The 12456-nt window shown below is 37.2% G+C and overlaps 1 protein-coding gene across 1 annotated transcript in view; it reads left to right on the top strand.

Annotated features, from left to right (window-relative positions):
* The window catches only part of SPIDR (scaffold protein involved in DNA repair), a 390408-nt gene that overhangs the window by 227995 nt on the left and 149957 nt on the right, over nucleotides 1–12456 (top strand). The gene's annotated exons all lie outside the window — the stretch shown is intronic.

Raw genomic sequence — 12456 nt, forward strand, 5'->3', positions numbered from 1 at the left:
GAACACTAGCAAAGAAGAACCTTGTCAATATCTGGTTGTATTCTTCATGAGAACCAAATGAATACCAATGGGCTGTAGCCATCCGCTCTGATGCCTACTCATTTTAAGGAAGTGATGAAGGGGCAGTTAGGGCCTGTCACGCTGTTTCCAAAGGATCCCTGGTAAAACTCATAATCCCTTTCAGTGGGTAATCTACAAAGTTCAGGGCCAGAGTAATCACATATGTGTTTCTTTAATAGTACTTACAGGACTTCTATTGTGTATATTTATGTGGTTTCTTTCTATTTTTATTAATTATTTTATGAAATTCTAGGTATTACATTTCTATTTTTCTATACATAGCTCATAAGTATATTTTTAATGTTTGTTGACTAAATAAATGAAGTTGCTTTACTTTAGGCAAAAATGCATTCCTTACGATATAAACTCATATGTATAGTATAGTCTACGGTATGCATTTTAAACTGTGGCAAAATATCCATAACAAAATTCACCATTTTAATATTTTTAGGTGTATTCATCGTCACTAATTGCATTTATAAGGTTATGCAAACATCACCACTATCCATTTCCAAAATTTTTTCATCATATCCAAACAGAAACTCTACCCACTTAAAAATAACTTTCCATTCTCACCCCACACCCCTTCACCCCAGCTTCTGGTCATCTCTATTATACTTTATACCTCTATAAATCTATATATTTTAGGTAACTCACGTAAGTGGAGTCATACGGTATTTGTCTTTTTGTGTCTGGCCTCTTTCACTTGGTGTAGTGTCTTCAAGTTTCATCCATGTTATAGCATATATGAGAATTTCATTCCTTTTAAAGGCTAAATAAATATGCCATTGTATATGTATATACTACACTTTGTTTATCCATTCATCCGTTGATGGACATCTGGGTTGTTTCCACCTCTGACTATTGTGAATAATGCTGCTGTGACCTTCGGTATACAAGTATCTGTTTGAGTCCCTGCTTTTAAGTCTTTTGGATATATACCTAGGAATGAAAATGGTAAATCATATGGCAGTTTGTTTGTTTGTTTGTTTGTTTGTTTGTTTTGAGAAACTGCCATACTGTTTTTCATACAAGCTGTCCTATGTTACATTCCCACCAACAGGGCACAAGGGTTCCAATTTCTCAGCATCCTTGTTATTTTTCCATTTTTTAAATAGCCATCCTAATGGGTGTAGAGTGGTAATTCATCACAGTTTTGATTTACACTTCTATACTTGTAAATTCTGAAATACCTCCCTGTAAGCAGTCATGATTATCTGGAAAATAAAAGTCTGCAACAAAGATTGGAAGAGCTCCTCTTCAACCCTTCTTTACTACAATGCCAGCCCTTCCCTTGCCCAAAAACAGCAGTTGCTCAATGTGACTTGTAAGGCTAGGACTACAGGCCACTGTTAGAGGCCAGTGTTCTCAGTGAGCTCAGAGAAGAGTGGGTTGTCCTTCTACAACATATCCTCTTGCTATATCTGAATCAAATTCATTGGGTATCCAAATGATTATGTTCACTTACACTGATTGTAGTTTTAGAAAAATCAAGCTTTTAACCTAAAGGTATAATATATAGGCATTAAATAATCGGAAATAATATATAGGCATTAAATAACTGTATGGTAAGGACATCATGAAATCTATGAAATGTGAGCTTATTTATCTACTAGTAATTTTATGGTTTCATTATTTAATATATCTGAAATGTACTTTGGTGTATAATATAAGATAGGGAATAACTTTAATGTTTTTACAAATAATTTTATCAGCTTTACTTCTAAGTAGCTTTCTCCCACTGATTTTAAATGTTTCTCTTACCACATATTATATTCTACACTTTATAGGATTTATTTCTTTGCTCCATGTTATATTTCATTTTATTGACAGTCTGTAAACTTGTCCTAAATTAGTGCCTTAGTTAATTGTGTAAATGAATAATTTATAAATAAATATGCTTGATTGGGGGGCATGATCTTTAAAGAATTTTAAAGGAAAGTACATCATTAGTTTCAAAGACAACAAAGCTAGTCAATAAACACAAAGTCTACAGATTTTTAAATTTTATCTCTTGCTATTGTATTACCTCTTGCACTCCTCATTATAGCACAAATTCATTTTGAATCCTGGGGGAGGGAGGAGGGTTAGCTACCAAAGTATAACCTGAACTTACTACACATAATATAATCTTATTTGCACAGACTTTGAGTATGGAGTATTTACTACTTAATTCTGTTAGTTTCCTTTGTCGCTCAGTTTTCCTGAAAAATTCTAAAAAGAAATTGTAGAGTAATATGCCTCATATAACACAGAGAGTCTAACATTTTATAAGTACTATATATTGACTAGCTAACTGATGATCCCCTAGCTTGCTAATAATTAATTTAACATGTGAAAGCACCATGGAGGGCTCAGGACCATCTTTTTACTTCCTGTTGAAACTGGTACACACTCAGAGAGTTTGATATGAATCTAACAAAACTTGAACTGTTGAATTTTATGCTCGTGTCATGCAAGCCTTAAGAAGTGTGGCTCAAGAATGTTTGGTTTGTCCATTTTAAAACAAGACCCAGAATATCTGTATCCTAGATTTTTCACTCTTAGTCTCTTAGCCAGTTCCCGAACCTTCGGCAGTCAAGGTAGTGTGTTAACGATGGCATGAAAATTCTTAACTTGTTACTTTAAAAAGAAACTAATCATATTTAATGCTTTGTGTAAGTTATTTCCTTTAATCCCTAATAAACATAAGGGAGGTATTAGTATGTTAAATTGAGGTAGGGAAATTGAAGTCGGGGAGATTCAGTAATTTGCTAAATGTCTTACCTCTAGTGGGATCACACAGCTGTGTGACACTGGGCATGTGTGACTCCAGAGTGATATTCTTTTCATTCATTTCAGAAAAGAATCCTGTCTTTTTCATAGACTTGTTTAAGTGTTTAACATACAGGTGACTTGGGACTGTCAAGTCTTCTTGAGTCTGTAGTGGTCTGTTGATGACCGTGAGGAAATTGAAACATATTGGATGAGGCCTAGAGAATTCTGTAGGGACATGACTGCAGAACTGTGGTCTTCCTTTTGTGAGTACAGCTTTACTTTGTTTTGCAGTACAGTACAGCTTCCATGTAAACGTGGGCGTGGTCTTGCTCTGAAGAAAAGTAAAAACACTTTGCTTCTTCAGAGGAAAATGCAATGTGTAGCATTTCAAGAATGAATATTGGATCTAAGTTATCTTCCAGCAGAGAGGCTGTTAGGAGTGGATTGTCTAATCACAGACAAACCAGATAGAATCCACATTGACATCAGAAGCCTGACTTGTTTCTAGAAGGATGACTCCAAGGAAAAGTTGAGGATAACATTATTCAGTTTTATTGTAGCAATTTGATTGAAGTTGCTTTGACTAATAAACTAATAATAGCTATGTTTCACATGTATTCCTTTCCTTACTACTTTCTCCTTTAAAACAAATAATTAAAACCAGAAATTTCTGTCTTGAATATTATGGAATGTGTACTGCTATAAATGAAGAAAACGCGGAACCTGCAAGGAGTATTTTAGAAAAAATACCCAAATGTCTTTGTTGTTCTTATATAATAGAAATCTGTTTCATATTTGGGAGAATTCCAGTTAGGTTTTGTAGATGGAAATTTAATCAAATCAGCAAGATATGACAATATTTTGTATCAATGAAGGATGTTCTTAGTTCTTGGAAATCTAAGAGCAGCAAAACAAGGATTTCAGCACTAAAAGGATCTTCTGTTCCTGCTGTGCTCCATCTTAGATTAAGTATGTACTTTTGGTGTCTGGTTTCTGCAACATCCATAATATGTGACTGAATTGACCCACATGTGCTTCCCCTTGCGTGGTTATCTTTCCCCACATTCGTAAAGAAGTATTCCTGAGCTCCTTTATTTTCTCCATTTGGTTGTCAGAATCAGGAAAAGCTGCTGAAGGTGGCGTCAGAGCCATCATGGAAGTGTGAGGGCCTGTGAGTATAAAAAGGAAAGAGTAATTTTCTGCTGGCCCAGCTGCCAGTGACACCGGGCTGAATACTCTCCCCATCTACCATTTGGAGAAGTTGGGTAGGATACAATGTGTTAATATTAAAAATTACAAAATACACTATGTTGCACGCACAATATTCTTTTACTTGCTCTTTTCAAAAAGAAAATTAAAAGGAGGAAGTATTTGTTCAATTTTTAAAATGTGGTTTTTAAAATCTATCTTTATATTTTAATCTTAAAAAGGACTTATTTACTAGATGTCTCTGTTTCAGGCTTTTTTTTCTTCAGGTAATAATACTTTGTTTCTGAGAAAACTCTCTTTACTGTATTATTTGCGAAATCTATAATAACCTAATGATGTTTCTGCCATATTGTTTTTAAAAATAACAATTAAAATAAAGACTTAGACCTTTTTTAAAGCAAGTTTTTCTTTCAGAATTTAAACTGTAGTACTACTTCGGTGTATTTTCCCATAAATTCTACTCTGTGACTTTCCTGGTATTTAATTGAAAACATGTTCCATCTTATTTAACCCTAACTGGATCAGTAAGGTTAAGGCATTGCACAGAGGTGACCTTTAGCAGGATTCTAGCCACAGATGCCACTTGTGTGACCAAATAAAGACCAGTGTGGACCGAGAGCCTGACTTGGGAGAAAGGCACATTTCCACTGTTCGTGAAGGTTTGAAGATTGTGTGTGCTGTAGAGGAAAAGACTAACAGAAAACAGAGGTTTCAAAGGTGTAGCTTTAATACCTGAGCTGCTTAGAAATTACTCAGTATAGCCACCTATTTAAATACATTATCCAGGATCTACATTAGTACCCATTGCAGTCCAAGGGGATGCTGTCCTATTGATTTCAGTGCTAATTTTTCATGTTAGTGATACAGATTACATGTGACCCATGATGTAAATCACATTGCATCTTGGCTTACCACTCTTTCTATCACATAGTGCTATGTAAGGAAGGATGCCTCTCAGATTTTTCTTTTAATAATAACAATAGCACTAGCAGTCTTGTAGTGTTCTCAACAAGAAGTGCTAACTTCCTCAGGAAAACAGAAGTGTGGTATATATCATTACATAACCTAGTTTCTCTGGTGTTAAAATTTTAGTATATGAGAGCCATTATGAAGTCTTAGCACAGAACTGTGAGTCCCTCTGTTTTCCTTTCTTTGAATAAAAAAATGGTATCTTTGTCCACATCCCCATGAGAAAACACGGTGAAGGCTAGATTGAGTGTCTTGAAGTTTCAGACACAACTCAGTAAGTAGTTTCAGTGCTGAACTCCCAGCACTGGAAGTTATTTTAGGGACCACTTCATTGGAATTGAAACCTGCATAGGATTACCAAATAAAATGGCACCCAATTAAGTGTGAATTTCAGGTAAACTGCAGGGTAAATTTACACCAAAAAGCTATTCATTATTTGCTCTGGCTGTTGTGGCTCAGTTGGTTGGAGCGTTGTCCCATGGTCAAGGGGTTGCTGGTTTATTCCCAGTCAGGGCGCATACGATCCCCAATCCAGGTGTGAACAGAAGGTGACCAGTTGATGCTTCTCTCTCACATTGATACTTCTCTCCCTTCCTCTCTCTGAGGCAGTGGAGGAATATCTTTACGTGAGGATTTAAAAAAGGAAAGTTATTTGTCATTCATCTGAATTCCACATTTAACTGACTCTCCCATATTTTATTTGGTAAACTTGGCAACACTAAACCTAAGAATTCATGTAAAATAATTCCAATTTATATAAAGTAATATTTCCCCCTTTTTTGGGAATCATCTAAACCTTAAAGTTGGGAGGTGTTTACTTCACAGTTACGTTTTCTATGATCTCCTCCCGTACATCCAAATTAAAATGTTTGTAAATGACATGAAGCTCATTGTTTCACATTCCTGACCGCCATCCCTATGGGCTTCCATTGGGTTAGCCAGAAAGTCTGTTTAGTTTTTTCCATAAAAGACACATTTTTCATTTTCACCAATAACTTTATTGATTTGGATATTTTGAGTATATCCACTATCTCCTGCTATTGGTTTCTAGTGGTTAGACACCAGGGGTGCTGTTAAACATCTTCCAATGCATTAGACAGCCCCACAGCAAAGAATTATTTGGCCAAAATGTCAACAATACCAAGAAACTTCGCAAACTTTTTTTTTTATAAGTCATGTTTATTCTATTACAGTTGTCTCCATTTTTACCCCTTTACCCCCCCCCCACCCATTTCACCCCACCCCCCACTCCCACAGTGAATTCCCACCCTGTTGTCCGTGCCCATGGGTCATTCATACATGTTCTTTGTCTAGTCCCTTCCCCTTCTTTCCACCATTGTCCTCTTTCCCTATCTCCTCTGGTCACTTTCAGTCACAAACTACTTCTGACATGTTTGATCAGTCATAGCACCTTCTCCATACACTGCCTAAGTCTTTTGTGTGTGTGAGTTTCATTTTTACCTTTCTTAAGATAATAAAGCATGATAGACTGAAAATGTTGCTTATATTCTTCCATCTTCAATATTAAAATGACTGCACAAAAATTCACCAATTTGGAAAAGTATTTTTTTAATGCAAGCTGATATGACAGCTGTCACAATACATTCTAACAAAATTGTTTAGAATGAAATTAAAGACAACTAAGTACAACCTAGAGCCATCATATGGAAAAAACTAAATGAACTTTTTGAACAACCCAATGTAATCACAGTATTATTTTGGTAAGACTCAGTCAGATATGGGCCGCAGGTGGGTGATATCCTTTCCCCTCTCTACCTCCTACCCCTTCACCCACTCACTCCCCTGCCCCCCAAACTGGAACCATGGACTTAGGGTTAGCATTTTCTCCTTCTCAGAGTGGTGTCCCTGGCCAGCTACAGGCACATAAAGCTTCTGGCACATTTCAGGGGGTGGTTGGGCCAAAGAATGTGACTATTCTCATTCTCTCAGGAACTCAGAGAGTTCTCATATTATTCAAGTGGCCCAGAGAACAAGAGGGGAGTTGATAAGTGCATGATGTAAGAGAGAGGTCAGAGGTTGGAAGAGAGTAGGGAGAATTAACTGTATTTAGTATCTTCTAAGATTTTAACAACCAGTATCCAAAGGAGGAACAGCAGAGCTAACAATTGCTACCAAAGGTGCTATGTGGGACTTCAAACCTTACTTCCACAGCATTGCTAATATCATTTGATAATAAAATTCAGTCTTTTTTGTAGACTTATTATAGAAGAAAGCTTTTATTTCCAAAGGACTTCATTGAAGGTGTAAAGGCCGTGCTGTGAATTAAGGATGACACACCCTATTTTGAATTAGATTTCCTGCTAGTTCTGGTCGGAGGCATTTTTCCCGGACTAGGGCGAATTCAGTTCCAGTGTTTGCTTGTAAAACTGAATCCAGTCATTGTATTTGCAGTTTGGCTTCCTGCCTAGTATTAAAGTACAGAGCAAACTTCAGCTAGTTACTCCCTGTGATTCTATGTCCTCCATAAAGAGCAGGGAAAGGAGAGGGGAAAACCCAGAGGGTGACTGAGTTCATTTACTTACTATGCCAGAGGGCAGCTGTGTGCTGCCTTGTCATCACATGATTCTGTGGAGAATCCTGATATTCCAGTTACCGGAATAGGAAACAGCCTCAAAAAAAAAAAAAATACATAAATAAAGGAAAGAAAGAAAGAAAAAAAACTAGTCTCTTTATGGTTCTAGCTTTAGCATTAGCTGTGGAATAAAACCACTTGGTTATCAAATACAGGTAAAAAATAGGAGACTTTATGTTTCTTTCTATTTTCAAAGTTTTGTATATAAAGAAAGAACTTCTATAAGGAGTGGGTCACAAGGCACTATTGGTTGCTCCAGCTTGACTGTGCCCATTGAGTTGTCCTGGGTGGAGCCCCAGCTCATGCAGGCTACCTTCTGGATTTGTGGGTACAATCTGCAACGCTCATCCTTCTCCAGGAGTAAGAAAAAATATGATTCAGTGTGTTCATTGTAACTCCGAGCATGCCCATGACAACACCTGACCAAAACTTAGCTGAGTGTGGATTAGAAAGGATTGTATCTTCATTAAATGTGAGAGGATCAAGATGGATTTAATGGGACCAACCTGGGCTCCCTTAGGAGTAATGTATTTAGAGTAATTCCCTAGAGTTAAACTTAGAGTCTCTTAATTTGGAGAAAAGACAGGAAGGAAGGAAGGGTGGCTCATTCATTGGCTGTACCCAGGGTCTGCTTCCTCACACTTCCCATTCATCAGGTGTACACGGGCTCTGCTTGCCACACAGTACTGAAATAGCAGTATGAGATGATACCTGGGGCTCAGTGACACCATCTTGCCCTGGTGACATTGCAGCATATGTATCTCTTGCTGCCCTGATTTTATTTAAGTCTGGTCTGGCTCATTGGATTAGAGACAGATTACCTTTTTTTAGACTTAGTTTTACATACTTAGAATAAATTTGCATGTTTAATTAGTAAATATCAATAAATACCTAGTTTAGTATTAACAAAGAGTCTGTACCTTGCAACTACATTGCTAGGGACCAAAAGAAAAATCAGAACATTTAAGACACAGATTTTGTTCACAGGGAAATTACAATCTTCTTTCGGCTAGAAACTTAAAACCAGCAAATTGTCATATAGCAAAAGAATTTAAACATAAAAGAAATTAGGTTCCTGCTTGCATGTTTTATGGAGACAGTATATTCAGCTGCCACATATTCAGAGGAACCACAAGTGCAGGAATGAAGAAATGGTTGAGAAGATTCCCCAAACTAGGCGTAGACTGCAGCAGGAATGGTGGCAACCGAACATCCAGGAATGCAAATAAGACTGTGCTTATAGAGGCCGGAATGAAAAAATGAAAAACAGGAGTTCTGACTTCCACTTTCTGATCTAACATATATGGAACTTGGACATCATCACGCCTGATTTCACAAGAAGAAAAAAGCTGAACAAACAAAATCAAATCTTTTAGATCCAACAGAGTTTTGAGGTCATAGGGCAAACTTCTGCCCCCAAAATTGAGGAGACAGACAAGAGGATACAGAGAATCACAGCTTCCAAGAGCAGAAGCCAAGGAGCAAGAACACTCACTGTAACCAGTACCAGGAAAGAAAAACGTCAGTTGCTGGCGACTTAATGTAGACAAGCTGGACAGTTAAAAACTACAAGGAGCCCCAGTCTTGGGAGGTGGGTGGGGGTCATGCTTTTGTGAGCTTTACTTCCAGGAGTGCTACCAGGTTCTCACAGTGAAGATCAGAGAAAAATCCCCTCGTGCTTCTAACAAGGGGAAAGGTAGACATTTTGAAATGTGCCTTAGCATTCTGTTCTTCTTAACAAGGCCTACCATCAAGAAAAACTAAAAAGAGCCTAGCTTATTAAGGTTTTATCAGTGCTCAACGGATGTGAGGAGAAGGAAAATACCCAGCTCCACATGGCTTTAGTTTTCCTATCTCACCTAAGGAGAAAAAAGGCTGAGAAGCAGTTGTGAAGGTCACAGCCAAGAGGCACAAGCTTGCTAATCATAGGGCTATAGAACACTTCTCCTTTCCCCACCACATCAATTGGGCTCCTGTATAATAGCAGAGCAATAAAACTGAAAGAACCCATGTCTCAGAACTTATCTAAGAAGCAGCTTCTAGGGAAGTGCAAAGAAAACAGGAGAGAGAAAAACACAGACATCAGAGAAAATTTTTGCTCTAACAACTAGTTACAACAGTAAAGATAAGAGTAATTCCTAGCGTGATAAACATAAAACGTAATGCTAAAAGCCTATATAACTTAGTTTCTTTAACCCAATGTATCATAGCTGGCTCTGGACAAAAAATTACAAGGCATTATAAAAGCCAAAAATTACAGTTTTGAAAAAAACAGTGCAAGTAGTAGAACCAGACTTAGACATTGCAGAGACATTGGAATTAATCACACTGGGAATTTTAAAAAGTTATGATGAAAATGCTAGGGATTCGAAGGAAAAAGTGGACATGCAAAGCAGATGGGCTCATCAATACAGTGGACATGGCCAAGGAAAGAATCAGCAAGCTTGCTGACATGTCAGTACAAACTTCCAAAACTGGAATGCAAAGAAGAAGAAAAAATGGAAAAAAGGGAACATAATATCCAAGAACTGTGGGACAACTACAAACAGTGTAACACACATAATGGAAATACCAGAGAAGAAATACAGAAAGAAAAAAGAAATATTTGTTAAATTGTTCAGAGTATAATGACTTAGAATTTTCCAAGATTAGTGATAGGCAACAAACTACAGGTCCAGGAAGTTCAGAGAACATTGAGCAGAATAAATGAAACAAAATCTATACATAGGCATATCATATTCAAATGCAGAAAACCAAAGACAAATGTACCAGTATATCCTGCAACTTTATTGTATTTGTTTATTGTTTTTAATAGGGGTGTGTGTGTGGAGTATTCAGGGTTTTCTATATAAATGCTCATGTCATCTGAAAAAAGTGACAGTTATACTTCTTCATTCCCAATTTGAATGCCATTTATTTCTTTCTCTTAACCTGATGCTCTGGCTGGGACTTTGAGAACTATGTTGAATAACAGTGGTGAGAGTAGACATTTTTTGTCTTGTTTATGATCTTAGAGAAAAAGCTTTCAGTTTTTCACCATTGAGGATGATATTAGCTTCAGGGTTTGTCATACATGGCCTTTGTTAGAAAAATAAATGAAAAAAAATTCCTTTTGCAATTGCAACAAAAGGAATAAAATACCTAGGAATAAACTTAAAGGATGTGAAAGACCTTTATGTAGGGGGCCACTTTGAGTGGTATCTGGGACTGTAGTCCCGCTCAAGCTGGGGCCTGGGAGAGGACCCGTAAGACTTGGCCGGAACACTGGCAATGCAGCTGATAGGCAGGACCTGATAATAACTCCGACGGCCCCCAGAGGAAATCGGGCCTAGAAGTAAATTACACTCCTTGAAGCATGCTCTGTTAATCTTATACCAGATAACCAGCTCAAGGCTAGGAAAGAAATTTACAAAATTCCTGGACCCTGACCCAAATCCCATCTGGCACCATAATGTTTGCTCATCTCGGACCCAAGCAATTCGGTGGTGTATTCCTGCCATTGTCTTCTTCACACATCACCTGTTCTCTGTGAGCTTAAGTTACTGATGTAATTAGATTACCTATACATTCCTGCTACCTATCCCCTGCTTGTAACCCTCTCAATAAAAGCCATTGACCACAGGGACTCAGGGCATTCCCCATTAGAGGGAATTGCCTTCCCCTTTCCTTGACAGGCAAACAGTGTCTTACAGCAGCTCTTTCTTCCATCTGCAGTGAATTGGGGGACTTCATGGGCTGGAGTCCTCCATACCTAAACACTGAAAACTACATTGTTAAAGAGATTGAAGAAGACACAAAGAAATAAATATTTAATGTTCATGGATTGTAATAAACAACGTAGTTAAAATGGCCGTGTTATCCAGAGCAATATACAGACTTAATGCAAGATCCGTCAAAATCCGAATAATATATTTAAAGAAAAAATATCAGATTTGTATGGAATCACAAAACACCTCAAGTAGCCAAAACACTCATAAGGAAAAAAAAATTAAATGAGAAATATCACACTCCTGACTTCAAACTATCCTACAGTGACAATAATCAAAACAACATGGCATTGGCAGAAAAACAGACACACAGACCAGTGGAATAGAACTGATAATGCAGGAATAAATCCACATGTACATAGTCTTCAACAAAGGAGCCAAAAATATACAGTGGAGAAAAGATGGCCTCTCAATAAATAGTGCTGAGAAAATTGGGAATCCACATACAAAAGAATGAAACTAGACTGTTGTCACCATACACAAGAATTAACACAAAATATTTCAAAGACCTAAATGTAAGAGCTGAAACAATAAGTTACATAGAAGAAAACACAGGTACTAAAATTATGGACCATAGTGTTAGACAGGATTTTATGAATTTGACCTCAAACATAAGGGAAATAAAGGCAAAATAAATGAATGGGACTATATTAAACTAAAAAAACTTCTACACAGCGAAAGAAACTGTCAACAAAACAAAAAGGCAACCAACCAAATGTGAGAAGATACTTGCAAACAACAACTGCAATAAGGGATTAATATCCAAAATACATAAAGAACTCAAACATCTTAACACCAAACAAGCAAAAAATCAAATTACAAAATGGGCAGAGGACCTGAGCAGACACTTCTCCCAAGAAGACATACAAATGGCCAACAGATACATGAAAAGATACTCAACTTCACTAGCTATTGGGGAAACACAAACCAAAACTGCAATGAAATGCTACCTCAAATCTGTTAAAATGGCAATCATCAACAAAACAAATAAGTTTGGAGGGGTTAAAAATGTTGATCTGTAAAATATATGTACCTCTTCGTTCTTTGCAGCATTATTCGCAGTGCCCAAGACATGGAAACAGCTGAAGTTTCCCTTTGACA

This window comes from Pteronotus mesoamericanus, unplaced genomic scaffold (genome assembly GCF_021234165.1).
Source record: "Pteronotus mesoamericanus isolate MK-2021 breed Mesoamerican mustached bat unplaced genomic scaffold, CSHL_Meso_final scaffold_54, whole genome shotgun sequence".
NCBI lineage: Eukaryota > Metazoa > Chordata > Mammalia > Chiroptera > Mormoopidae > Pteronotus > Pteronotus mesoamericanus.